General features: G+C 43.7%; 1 long non-coding RNA gene across 1 annotated transcript; it reads right to left on the minus strand.

Moving 5' to 3' along the window:
- Positions 1 to 7,279: 7,279 nt before the first annotated feature.
- On the minus strand, positions 7,280 to 9,162 carry LOC125615579. The gene is made up of 2 exons (XR_007346215.1): positions 8,406 to 9,162; positions 7,280 to 8,020 (listed from the first exon to the last, which is right to left on the minus strand). It is a non-coding gene; the product is annotated as an uncharacterized LOC125615579 (long non-coding RNA).
- Positions 9,163 to 13,672: the final 4,510 nt, after the last annotated feature.

The raw sequence follows: 13,672 nt of genomic DNA on the forward strand, positions 1-13,672 counted from the left end.
GGAAAAGGCCTCTATTACAGTCATTAGTAGCATGTTGTCTCCACCAGAGCAATACTCTGTGATTTCTTTAGATGCCACTCAGTCAGTGAGCTTGTGTTGCAACTGAGGAGCACGGACATTGGGGAAACCATTGCTTTTGTATCAAGCAGTAAGCAAGCCTGTTCAAAGTTCCCAGCTACATACATGATCTCAGGAGATTGCCTGGTTAAAAGAATGGCAGGACCTTGTCATATTGGCACACCAAGCTAGCCAATCAAGATATTAAAGCATCTATTATAAACACAACCCACACATTTAAAAAGATACAAGAAAATATGAAAGTATTAAGACCAAATATTAAATTTACATATTGTTCAAAAGGCAGAATCAGCTGTTTATATATGAAAAATACATGGAGAAAAAATTACAGTGGATGACAGATTAGAAGCTGTGGAGAAAAATATCGGTGAACTTGAGGACTTACCAATAAAAATTATCCAAAAGGAAACACAGAGAAGAAAAGATGAATGGGGTAGGAGTGAGCTGTGGGATGAGCACAAGTGGCCTTATGTACTGTGAAAGCCATTGGTGAGAGGTCAGGAGCATTGGGAAGGCAGACCAAGTCCAGTGATGTGAAGTAGGGCCACTAGAGCAAGGTCCTGGAAGAAGTAGGGATGACAGGAGAGCAGAATCAGGACCTCATGAGCCTTAATAGAGACTCTGGGCATATTAGAAAAAGATCCCATTTGGAAACACTAAGAAAATGTGCTTTAAAAACATTTAAAAAATTCTTAAGAAGGGACTTGTGGACTCAGGCAAGTGGACTCAGGGCTGTGCACAGTATCCTTCACCCCAAACCCTGGCATCTTTGGGCAGAGCCCAGTCTACAGAAGGGGAGTGTAGTGGTCTTGAGGAGAGACAACCAATAGGAGGCCCTAACTGGAGAATATGGCTGACGCAAGGCATGACAAGGAGTGAAATCATCCCAGGGGGCAGGAGGAGTCGCGGAGAGGGGCTGCAGGAGAAATGCACGCATCGTCCCAGGCAGAGATGATGTCCCTCCTCTCCTGCCCTCCTTAGCCCATCACTTGTGGACTCTTGGCTTTCACAACTCATTCAGAAGGAGTCACACCCGCAATGGTCACCACAGAATCGCAGGCTGAATTGTGTCCAAAATTTGTATGCTAAGTCCGGACTCCCAGTACTCCAGAAAGTGATTCTACTAGGAGACAGAGATTTCTTTAAGACAGTAATTAAGTTATAATGAAGGCACGTGGGTAGGCCCAATCCAACCTGACTGGTGTCCTCATAAGAAGAGGAAACGAGGACAGACACACACACAGAGGGAAGAGTGTGTGAGGATGCCATCTCCTAGCCAAGGAGGGAGGCCTCAGGAGAAACCATCCTGCCCACACCTTGAGGTCAGGCCTCACTCTCCAGAATGGAAAGAATTTCTGTTGTTTTTAGCCATGCAGCCTGTACTCTGAGGCTTGGGAAGGCTTGGCAGGGATGCCACACAATACTTTTTTATGGCACCTTTACCAAACAAACGTACATGATGAGAAAATTTCACATGGGACAGCTGCGCAGCTAGGTTCCTTGCTAGATGGGCCCTGGAAGAAAAGAGTGATATAAGCAAAAAATGGAAGGAATTCTGTCTATAAGCTTGGCTCAAAAAGGGTTCTGAAGGCCAGCTCTGCCACTTCATAGATTTCTGACCTCAGGTAAATTAATTTCCAGGTGTGCACTTGTCCTTGACTGCAAAATGAGCTTCAAATGGAGTGTACATTATAGAGGCGCCACCAGGACTCAGTGAGATAGCACAGTGCTTGACATAAGCTAAGTGCTCAACGTATTAGCTCATCTTCTTGTTCTCTTGTACGCAACCTGAGCTCCTCCAAAGCTAGCATTGTGTTTTCTTCTGCCTTTGAAATAAACCAGAAGCATTTATTAAGTGTGAACCTCTTACTTGAAAGAATCAAGATGTGGGGAAGTTGAAGTCTAGTTAGGCCAGGTTGCTTAAAGGATTTTTCTAAAGCCTTCCTCCAGTGATCTATGGAGTGGCAAATGGATGGCAAATCCACTGGTACAAGGACTATTAGAATAAAGTCTTCTCCCAAATTACTTCCTAATAATCGTGTGAGGCAGGACTATTACTAATACCATTTTAAATATCAGGAAAATATGACCCAGGAAATGCTGAAGCATGCAAAAAGTACCCAGAATTAGGTGCCAAGTTAGTTCCAGAATCCAGTGACATTTTATGACTATTGGATAGGCAGATACTGATTAAATAAGTTCTTAATAAGTGATGCTGGAGATGATGTCCATGCCCTATGGGTAGATGGTATTACAAAGGGTGTTTTCGAATGTCACTCTTTCTGTGTCGGGTGGGAGACATCCATGTCAGCCATGATCTGAGGGCTTGGCTCAGCAGGGGTTTGGGGGTCAGACGATCAGGAGTTTGGCTCTGGCTCTGCTACTAACTGGCTAGATGATTTGGGGCACTGGCTGCTCCTGAACGGCGAATTGAAGAGATTGTACCTAATGATTTCTCAAATCTATTAAAAACTGCTTCTGCAAAACAAACTTCCGAGACTAATAAGAACCCAGAGGCATATGGAGATAGAGATCTCCCCACTGAGGTCTGAGTCCCCACCACGGACAATGCCTTTCAATGGCTGGAAATGCAGGGAAGCAACTGTACAGATAACTCTGGGGAGGTGGGGCAAGTCCTTCTTTAAGTCTTGGTTACAGGAACAAGTGTACTGGGGACTTGGAGGAATCCAACTTACACCCTTAGGATTAGAAAGTACAAATTCTACAAGAACTCCCTGGCGACAGAACAGAGAGTCCTAGAACAAAGCCTGTTTTTGATCCTTTGTCTTGGTTTGGGGTGATACCATATCTACAGCAGAAACCACGGTGCTTGTATTGTTTGTGTGCCAGGAATAAAACAGGAAAACACAACCAAGTGGTTTGGTTAGTTTTGGCACGCACAATGCAGGTTGGGAAATGCCCTTGGATTCTGGCTGATCACCTAGCATTTAATTTTTTAATAAGTGTGTTGCTTTCAAAATACCAGAGGTTCTTGTTGAAGGGTTATTGTAAAGAATTGAACATCCTGGTATTTGGAACAAACATTCCAGTTGGTTGGCATCAGAGCCCTTACTGTAATATCACTGATAATAGCAGTGACCACCACAAGAGCCGGTGTAGGGTCCCTGGGGATTCCCCCAAGGAAGACTTTCCATTTATGGTAAAAAAATAAAAAGAGTGAAGAAGCCGGGATTTGATGTTAAAAACTTGACAATTTGTGCTTGTAATGTTGGAACCACTGGTCCTCAAAGTGGAACTTCATGCCTTCAGCCTTCATGGCCCTGGGACCATGACGATCTGGTTTTGGAGTTCACTGTGTGATCTTGAGCTGACCTTGGATCTAGCTTTAGGATGCTTCTGCTTTACTGATTTCAAGTTCAGTTTGTTGTGGGGCTTCTATATTCTATATTCTGATCATTAAGTCAGAAGGTGCTATTGTTTGGCATGACTACCCCCAAAGGCCCATGTGCTATGGGAGCTAGAACCATTAGGAGATGGGACCTAGTGGAAGGAGGTTAAATCATTGGAGGCATGCCCTTGAAGGGGATATTGGGACACTGGACCTTTCCTGTCTGTTTGCTCTCCAGCCACTATGAGGCGAGGCAGAGGTGGAGCAAAGCTTTTCTACCACATGTTCCCCACCATGATGTGCAGCCTCACCAAAGGCCCAAATCAACAAGGTCATTGGTTATGCATTAGAACCTCTGAAGATGTCAACCAAAATATACCTTTCCTCTTTTTTTTTCTGGTAAATACATTTGCTTTATTTTTTTTAACTTTTTTGTTATTATTTGTTCTAATTACTTATACACAACAGCAGAAAGCATTTCCCACTCACTGTACACAAATGGAGCATATCTTTTTATTTCTCTGGATGTACATGATGCAGAGTTGCATCATTTGTACAATCATCCATGTACACAGGGTAATGATGTCCATCTCGTTCCACCATTTTTCTACCCCATACCCCTTCTCCCCCGCTCAGTGCCCTCTGCCCAATCCAAAGTTCCTCCACTCCCCACTACCCGCCTTATGGATCACCATCCACATATCAGAGAAAACATTTGGCCTTTGGTCTTGGGATTGGCTTACTTCACTTAGCATGTTAATCTCCAACTCTATCCATTTACCTGCAAATACCATAATTTCATTCTTCTTTAAGGCTGACATATACCATTGTGTATGAATACCACAGTTTCTTTATCCATTCATCTATTGAAGGGCGTCTAGGTTGATTCCACAGTTTAGCTATTGTGAATTGAGCTGCTATAAACATTGATGTGGCTGCGTCCCTGTGGTATGATGATTTTAAGTCCTTTGTGTATAAATGAGGAGTGGGATAGCGGGGTCAAATGATGGTTCCAACTTTTTCTAAGGAAACTCCATACTGTTTTCCACAGTGGTTGCACCAATTTGTAGTCCCACCAGCAGTATATGAGTGTACTTTTTCCCCCACATCCTCTGCAACACTTATCATTGCTTGAATTCTTGATAACTGCCATTCTGACTGGAATGAGATGAAATCTTAGAGTAGTTTTTATTTGCATTTCTCTAATTGCTAGAGATGTTGAACATTTTTCATATATTTGTTGATCAATTGTATATATTCTGTGAAGTGTCTGTTCAGTTCCTTAGCCCATTTATTGATTGGTTATTTTTCTGTTTTTATTTATTTATTGGTGTTAAGTTTTTTGGGTTCTTTACATATCCTGAAGATTAGTGCTCTGATGTGTGGTGAAGATTTTCTCCTATTCTGTAAATATCTATCTTTTAAAGTTGATCATTTCAAGTATTTTGTTATAGTATTTTGTTATAGTAATGGAAAGGTAACGTGGGAAGCATGGTTTGATACCTCGTTTAACAATGTCCTTGGCCCAGTGTAGCTCAAAGACCAGCTGCATCAGCACCCCTCAGAGGCTTGTGAGAAATGGCCCATCCTAAACTTACCATATCAGAACCTGTATGTTACAAGACCCTAGGGTGATTCATATGCACTTTTCAGTTTGAGAAGCTCTGTAGTAGAGCACATCAGTGGCCACTCTAACAGGTACATCTGGGAGGTAAATCAGCCATTCACTGGCCCAGGACAGTTTGGTTATAAGAAGAAAGAGGAAAGGACTTAATTTTAAAAATCTGGTTATAATCAGAAGTTTTCTGTTTGATAATAGTACCACTTTTCAACCCAAAGGAAAGATTCATTTTCCAAAAGTAAATAAATAAATAAAGTATGGGATTAATTTTCTCTCTCTCTCTCTCTCTCTCTCTCTCTCTCTCACACACACACACACACACACACACACACACACACAGCAGAGAAGAAAAAAGCAATAAAAATCACCCTTATTTCACCCCTTGGAAACATATGATAAAAGAAGTCCCCAGACAGTTTTCTAAACGCCTCTCACTTAAAATTACCAGTGTTACTTATATCCTACTCAAAATACTCGTCTGCTTATGTATCTACAAACACAGTAAAATCATTCTTAATAATCGTTTTTGGGAATGCTTTCTAAGCTGGCATAAGGAAAGAGTGTTGGATGGAGCCCTCTGAAAGGCCTCCTCCCATTTAAGCCTTTAGCTGCTCTGTTTGAAATGCATTTTGCATTAAGAATGGGGAAAAGAGGCCCCGTGCAGAGGGACAAGGCGAACCAGACAGGAGCCTGGTTCCAGTGGAAGGTGGCTCCCTCTGCTTCCCTTTCTGCTCTCTTCACCTCTCTCACCTGCTCAAGCTTCGCAGAACACATGAGACTCCCTCCAATGACCCCTGCCCTTCTGGTGTTTGCAGATGGTGGCAGGGCGGAGATCAGAGAGGCTCAGGCCGTCCTCCTGGTGAGGTCCCTGCCAAGGAGGGGTTCTATCTCACCGAGTGGTTTCTGATGTCTTTTTTTTTATTGCTTTTATTTTTAAAATACATGACAGTGGAATGCATCACAATTCGTATCTCACATATAGAACACAATTTTTCATATCTCTGTATATAAAGTATGTTCACACCAATTCGTGTCTTCATATGTGCACTTTGGATAATGATGACCATCACATTCCACCATCCTTGCTAACCCCCTGCCCCTCCCTTCCCCTCCCACCCCTCTGCATTCTAAGCTGGAGCTTTCATTCCTTCTTGGAAGATTTAGGCCATAATTCAGTTGAGGTCATTGTTTTCCAATTCTTCTCCAGTATTTATTTGAAAAACTCTTCATTTAACCTTCCTGATTAAATGTGATTGCTCTGAACTTTTCTAAACACAACACACACACACACACACACACACAACAAAATCTTATCTGAGAAAGTGACACAGTCACAGGCCAGGGAGACTGTTATCTTTCCTTCTTACACATAGGGTTTAGACAGAAAGAATTTCTCCTTTTTGGGACTCACAACCCAGTTTTCATGATTGGCCTTTGTAATGGTTTGCTATTGCTCCTTTAGCAAATTATCCCATACTTAGTGGCTTTAAGTAATTTGTTATAGTTTTGCAACTCAGAAGTCCAAATCTTATCTGATGCACTGGATTAACTCCAGGTACTCTCTATGTGCAGAGGTGCAGGTGTTCCGTGGCTCGTGGCTGCGTTACTCCTACTCCAACCTCTGCCTCCCTCTTCACATTCCCGTCTCTGATTCCGATTCTCCTCCCTGTCCCTCTTTGGACCGTATTGATTGCCGTGGACTCACCGATAACCCAGGATCATCTAGGGATAATCTCAATAACCTCTCTATCTAAGGATTCTCCATTCAATCACATGGATAAAGTCCCCTTTGCCATTTAAAGTGACCTAGTCCTAGATCCTTGGGATTAGGTCTTGGGCATCTTGAGAGGGCCACCTTTCCACAGCCGACAAGGCCAAAATACTACAATCGTGTCCCTTGAGCACATCTTACCAGCTAAGGGAGAGTTTATGGATTGTCTCCAGGTTAAGCTGCTTGAATTCACAGCACAGAACAATTCCCAGACTCCCTGGAGAGGGGAAGGCAGAGTGGTGCTTTTCAAAGAGCTTACAGATGTGTTTTGACAAGCAGCCAGTCAAATGAAGGAGTGAGGAGGCAGAAAAGTGGGATGGGGGAGGCTGAAACCAAAAGAATAAGGAAATATAATATATAATATAATGAACAATATAATGTACATATATTATACAAACACAATAATCATCTCAGACTCTCCACTCAATTCCACATGCCAAGCACAGCACAGGGCCCTCTGCAGACGTCATTTCATTTAATCTGCACAAAAAAAGTCAGCAAAACGGGCATGGGCATCTTTATTTTAAAGATGAGGAAACTGGATTCTATCACCATGATGAGCTCTTGTGGAGTCCACTCTTGTGGAGTCTCCGGGGTCACCTCGCACAAGGCCCTGTCAGCAGAGAGGACGATGTTTCCGAATGTGGTTTTTAATAACTAGAGTTACTCTCCCTGAAGAAAGTGCTCATAGCCTTCCCAGAAGCCCCTGCTGTTGGTAAATTTGGTCTTGCCCTAGAGCATAGGCAGAATGAGTCTGGCTCCTTAGAGAGGATGGTGTTTATCTTACTTTCCTTCCCCACTTAATGGACCCATGATCTGCTGGATCTGCTTGACTTTGTCAGAACAGAAACCATAGAGTATCTTAATGGCAGGCATTCTGGATCCTGTTGAAAATTACATTCATATTTGATTAACATTTATTGAATATTTGTCATGGGCTGTAGGCTGAGCAGGGTTCCTGGTAAACAGCTCAATAAGCATTTGGTGGAAATGGGGCTACCCTAGCACATGTGCTCAGGTAATTAGATGGTCAAGTGGCTTATGGTGATGCAGAGACTTGATGGAAGGTCTGACTATCTCCATTATTCTTTAACCAGTGCATTCAAGAAACAGATGACCGGTCCTTCTTGGTTTGCAGTAATTCCCTATCTTTGGAAGTTGTTTCAGAATATGTGTCTGTCTATTGTCAGCATGGGTCTTTCTGTTACAAATACAAAGAGAAGAAAAAAGAAAACCCAAATGCAGGAATTGAAACAGATTTCAGCTCCTCTTTATATTGCTTGATGGCACCCAACTAGTAGTGTTAGAGCCAGGCTGAGCTGGCCCAGGGAGCCAATTGTCTTTCCAATTCCCTGTTCAATGACAGTAGGGCCATAGCTTGATACTGGCCATGGAACTATTCACACCATGAAAATCTGTAAACATTACCATTTAGGGCATTTTTCCCCCCTTCTAAAAAAGCCACGTTTATCAGCATACCAATGTCCCCAGTACATATACTTTGTGTGAGTGGTACCATAAATGATTAAAATAAGTATTCAATTGGAAAAAACTAACATTTGTTAACATAGTTAAGGAATGCTTACAGAGGAAATATATAAAATCATAGATCCGGGGTGTTGGAAGAGACAGTAGACATTAACCAGAGTATGTGTCCATTTGGCAGATCAGGAAACTGAATCGGTCCTGATCAGAAGAGCTCTGTACCCTCCTCCTTTGATCCAATCCAGATCGACCTGGAGATGCCTTTCTGCATTCTTCCCTAATGGCACAGTTCTTGGGATTTAAAAGAGGGTGTCCCAGAACAGGGCATTCAGAGCTTCATTGCAGAGGTCAGGGGGAGCAGAGGGAGGGACTAAACCCAGGATGCAGGGGTTAGGGTGGACATGCCAGGGATGGTTTGCCTCTGCCTGTTCTTGTAACAACTAAACAAGGAAAATGATTGCTATTTTTCACCAATCCTTTTTTCATTCCAAACCACTTTTTCATACCAACCATGGTGATTCTCAGGTCCAGAGATGGGGTCAACTACTGGCCATTATAGGACTCTTTAGCTGCAGAAGCACATGCATGGGCACGGCCTCTCGGAAAAAAATCCAGGACAGAGGAGGGTGTCTTCACTGTGCCAGTGTTGTTCAGGAAATCCTCTTTCCATGACTAACCAAACCAAATGAATTAATTTGTTTTAAAAAATTAATAGAAGCAGAAAATCTACCAGAAAACAGCCCGTGAGAAGGTAGGTTTTTGTAATTAGTGCCTAGAGAAGAACATCCAGATTGTTTCTTCTCTCGACATTCCCCTGCTCAGTTCTTCCTGCTCTGCTTTGCTGGCCTCCGCCCCACACTGAGCCTGTTGAAGCATGAAGCTGGGGAGGTTGAGCATCTCATATGGACCAAATCCCGGATGTCACTTTCCTTCCTCCAGCCCACAAGCCAGTGAACCGTGCAGGGCAAAGGTTGGAATTATAGTCCTTGGCTATTCTTTTGTGTTTCTGAGAGCTATCTTCTTTCTCCACATCTCTCTGGCCTGCATATGCAACACCCCCGCCCCGCCAATACCAAATCTTACAACAGTTCTTGCAAAAATAAACGAGCTTGTAATTAATAGCTTTCATATGAACTCTGGCATTTTCTAGAAGCTAAGTTCTTGTGTTCAACAACCTAAGGGGATGTTGGTTACTTGTACAGTTGTCCCTTGGTATCTGACAGTGAGGATTGGTTCCTGGATCTCCAAGGATACTAAAATCTTTGGATGCTCAAGGGCCTTATATTAAATGTGGCTAATACATGCCCTCTCATTAATCTCAGGCTGTTAATGCTGACTTTAAATCTTTTCTAGATTACTCATAATGCCTAATATAATATAAATGCTATGTAAAGTGTTGTTATCCTGTATTTATTAGGGAATAATGACAAGAAAAAAGTCCTAACATGTTCTATGCAAGTGAAATTTTTTTTTTTTTTGAGCATTTTAGATCTGCATTTGAGGATGCATGACTTGAAGACACAGAGGGCTGATGGTTATCATACAGCAGCACCTGCAAATGGGGTTTCTGGTCTTAGGGGACCCCCCCTCGCATAGCAATGGCTATAGATGAGTATAGCAGATACTTCTAACATTTTTTTTTAAATCAGCCTTTCCTCTCTCCCTCCTTCTGCAAACTTCCCAGCCATGGCTTTCAGGTATAAAATGAGCTCATTCTTGATCTCTCAGAGATCTTGAGTGCTGAGAAGCGGAAATCGGCAGCAGAACCCATCAGGCAAAGGAGTGAAGAGGTCAGAGGCAGGGAGACTGGGGATTCCCACCACCCGAAGCGTGGGCTGGCTGTGATCATGGTGGCCTGAAGATGGGGAGATAGGAGAGGCATGCAGAGGGAAAGACGGGAAGGATTTTGCCACCGGTTGCTACTGTTTTAGAGATTCAAGAAGCAGGAAGAACATGATTCTAGGGGTTGGAGCCTGAGCCCTGGAAGAACATGAGTACTGAAATCAGGTCATTAAAAGGCAAATTCCCTGTTTCTAAAATCTGCTCTGCAAGCTGCTTCTCAGGTCGAGGACCTGACCTAAAATGACCTTGAAGGCCAAAATAATGGAGAGCCTGGAATTAGAGGCTCTCCAGTTGGAGCCCAGTTACAACTAATCGGAAGACACTCCCTTACTCTCGGATGTTTAAATTTGTTTGCTATAAGTCTATTGGGGAGACAGACTTGAGAGTTTCTCCCGTCTCCTTATCAGTCAACCTATAATAAAGCTCTTTTTGCAAAAATTGGTGTCATGGTATTGACTTCTTTGCCCATTGGTCATGAGCCCTAGCTACGAGTCAGTTCTGTGATGCTTAACCATGATTCTCAACTTGGTTGAATTGAGAGATGCCCAGAAGATTGTAAAGCACACTTCTGGATGTGTCTGTGAGAATGTTTCCAGAGACAATTGGCACTGGGTCAGCAAACTGAGCAAGGAAGACCTTTGTTGAATGGGGGCAGCAGTGTCCAGTAAGTAAGGAGCCAAATGGAGCACAGAGCACAAGAGAAAAGCTCACACATGGGCCTGTGCTCCGTTCTTCTTGACCAGGTGGTTTTTTCTGTTGTCGTTGACCATGGACATCAGACTCTAGAGTCTTTTGCTTTTGAATGCGGACTTGCACAGAGAGTCTACAGCAGCTTATAAGCCTTCAGCCTCCATCATTGCTCCCTCTTATTCCAGCTTCCAGCTTCTGGGGCTGAGAAGCTACTAGTTTCTCCAGGTCTCCAGCCTGCAAATGGCCATTGTGGCCTGCAGATAAATCAGTCTTAAAATTACACACACAAAAACACACACACACATACACACACACAATATTGGTTATCTGCCATGTTCCTCTGGAAATCCCTAATACAAGTACTACTGGCAGAAGTGGAGAGAAATAAAATACCACTGGGGCTAGAAAGGAGAATTTTTTGAAGGGAACCAGAATGACTAAATGTGGATTTGGTGGCCCCCGCCCACAGTATTTATCTTCTAAAAAGAAATAACAATTAAGCATTAACCTGTTGCAGGCGAATATGATGAAGGCTGAAGAAAGCAAAACACAAAGGGTCTGTCCCCACTTTCCCTCTTCTCAGAGACGTGTTGTCATCGTTGACAGGTTACTATTACCCTGCATTTATAGCTTCTTGGAACAGAGCAGAATTCTCATCAGCTACTCTATAAGACTCCATAGCAGAATGAGACCCCGTGGGGACTTCCAGTTTCAGGTGGGGAATTGCTATGATTTGGATCTGAAACATCCCACAAAGGTCCAGGTGATGAAGAACTCCTCCCTGGTGTAGCGATGTTCAGACGAGGGGCTTTGTGAAGTGATTGGCTCATAGGGCTCCAACCTGATTGGTGGATTCTTGCATTTAATGGATTAACAATTTGAATGGCTCCCAGGTGGCAACTGCAGGCAGGTGGGGCATGGTGGGAGAAGGTAGGTCACTGGGGGTGTGCTTATATCGTGTCCCTGGCCCCTTTCTCCCCCTCTCTCCTCTCTCCTCTCTTCTCTTCCTGGCTGCCATGAGCTGAGAAACTTTCTTCTACCACACCCTTCTGCCATGATGCCTCTGCCTTGGTATCAGCCAACCATGAACTGAAACCTCTGAAACTGTGAACCAAAATAAAGCTTCCGTCCTCTAAGTTGTTTTACTTAGGTATTTGTCACAGTGACATCCTGAGTCACTCTCTTATTCCACACCGAGTATCCCCTAGGCCAGCTACTTGGTTAGGTCCAGGGAGCACAGACACCGTCCCTTCATGCCGCTCAGCAGGCTGACTGTGCGTCAGGGGCTACTATAACAAAGTGCCACAGCCTGGGAGTTTTAAACAACAGAAATGTTTTCCCTCATGGTTGTGGAGGCTGGCAAACCAAGATCGAGGTGTGGACGGGTTGGTTTCTCCAGAGGCTTCTCTCTTGGACTTGTGGATGGCTGTCTTTCTCCCTGTATCTCCACAGGGTCCTCCCTCCATACATGTCTGTATTCAAATTTTCTCTTCCTACACAGCCATCTGGGTGAAAGTCTACCCAGATAACCTGATTTTACCTGATTAGTCTCCTTAAAGACCCTATCTCCCAATACAGCCCTGTTTTGAGGTACTTGGGGGTTAGGGCGTCAACATAAAAATTTGAAGGGATATAATTCAGTCCATAACAGGCTGTTCCCGGATGGCTCACCTTGACAGGGTATATTTTGAGGGATGCTTTATAACTGGAAACCCCACCTACACCCATCTGAGGAAGGCCAAGGCATGGACTTGGGGAGTGAGCATCTGAGCTAGTTACAAAGATCCCCTGACCGAGAGGAAAACCCACTGTGGCATGCGCAGGCCCCCGTCCCTCCACCTAGGGTTCGGTCTCCTTTGTCTCTTGATAGCTGTGGACATTCTGTTTTTCTCCTTATACAAATGAAGTGATTGGAGGGAAGTGATGTGATGTGTCTCCTGAGAAGAGCCACTGGCCCTGGGACTTCCCACAGTGCATGGGACCCCTGGGGGGACCCTTCCCGCCTACACGTAGGGTCTTAAGGGCTTCTCCATCTCTTTCTGGGTCACTGGAGCATAGCCCTTCCTCTCCCATCACGGACGTCCTACTTGCCCATTTATTCCTCTTCAGCCAATATTCTCTGTTGGGATGCATAATAGGAGAAAAAAAAATATCTCTGATTGATTGAAAGAGCCAATATTCCTAGTGGTTACCAGTTATTTCTCTTTAGCATGACCACAAAATCTTTCTCCGAGAAGCTCCTGGCTGGACTCCTTTCTGAGACAAGGATCTTTCCTCTGGAATATCTTCCCTGCACCAAAATGACCCACCCCGAAGCTCAGGGACTTCTCAGGGCTGGACGCACGGCCTTTCAGATGCAGCTCTCCTCCAATCATATTTTCTAAGTTCAAGTCCTTTGCTCTAAGCTTTTCTCAGAATTCACAGATCTTTATAACATTCTTACATTTCTTTTTCATACCTCTTCCCTAGAGCCACCCAGAGTTCTCCACCTCCCTGGGTGGCATGGAATCCCAACTCATGGTTCCATGACTCAGACAAATGTTGTTTCGAAGTCATTTTATCCAAAGTCTAATTATACATGATTACCCCAGTCCTAAACAGAGCCCATCTGGTCGTGAGTACACCTCTGGTCAGAGAAGGGTGGGCAAGCACGCTGCAGAGTGTGTGTATACACAGGGAATATTTTCCTTTTGGAAGGATAGGTCCCATGAGCTTACTAGATCTTTTATATTTGTTTTCAAATTCCAATATTCATGCCTGAATTGCTGACAAAAACGGATCTTTTCCAGGAGGGTTGGCAGCAATGTTTAACAGTGTTTAAAAAAATCAGACAATA

The sequence above is a fragment of the Marmota marmota genome, unplaced genomic scaffold, assembly GCF_001458135.2.
Source record: "Marmota marmota marmota unplaced genomic scaffold, marMar, whole genome shotgun sequence".
NCBI lineage: Eukaryota > Metazoa > Chordata > Mammalia > Rodentia > Sciuridae > Marmota > Marmota marmota.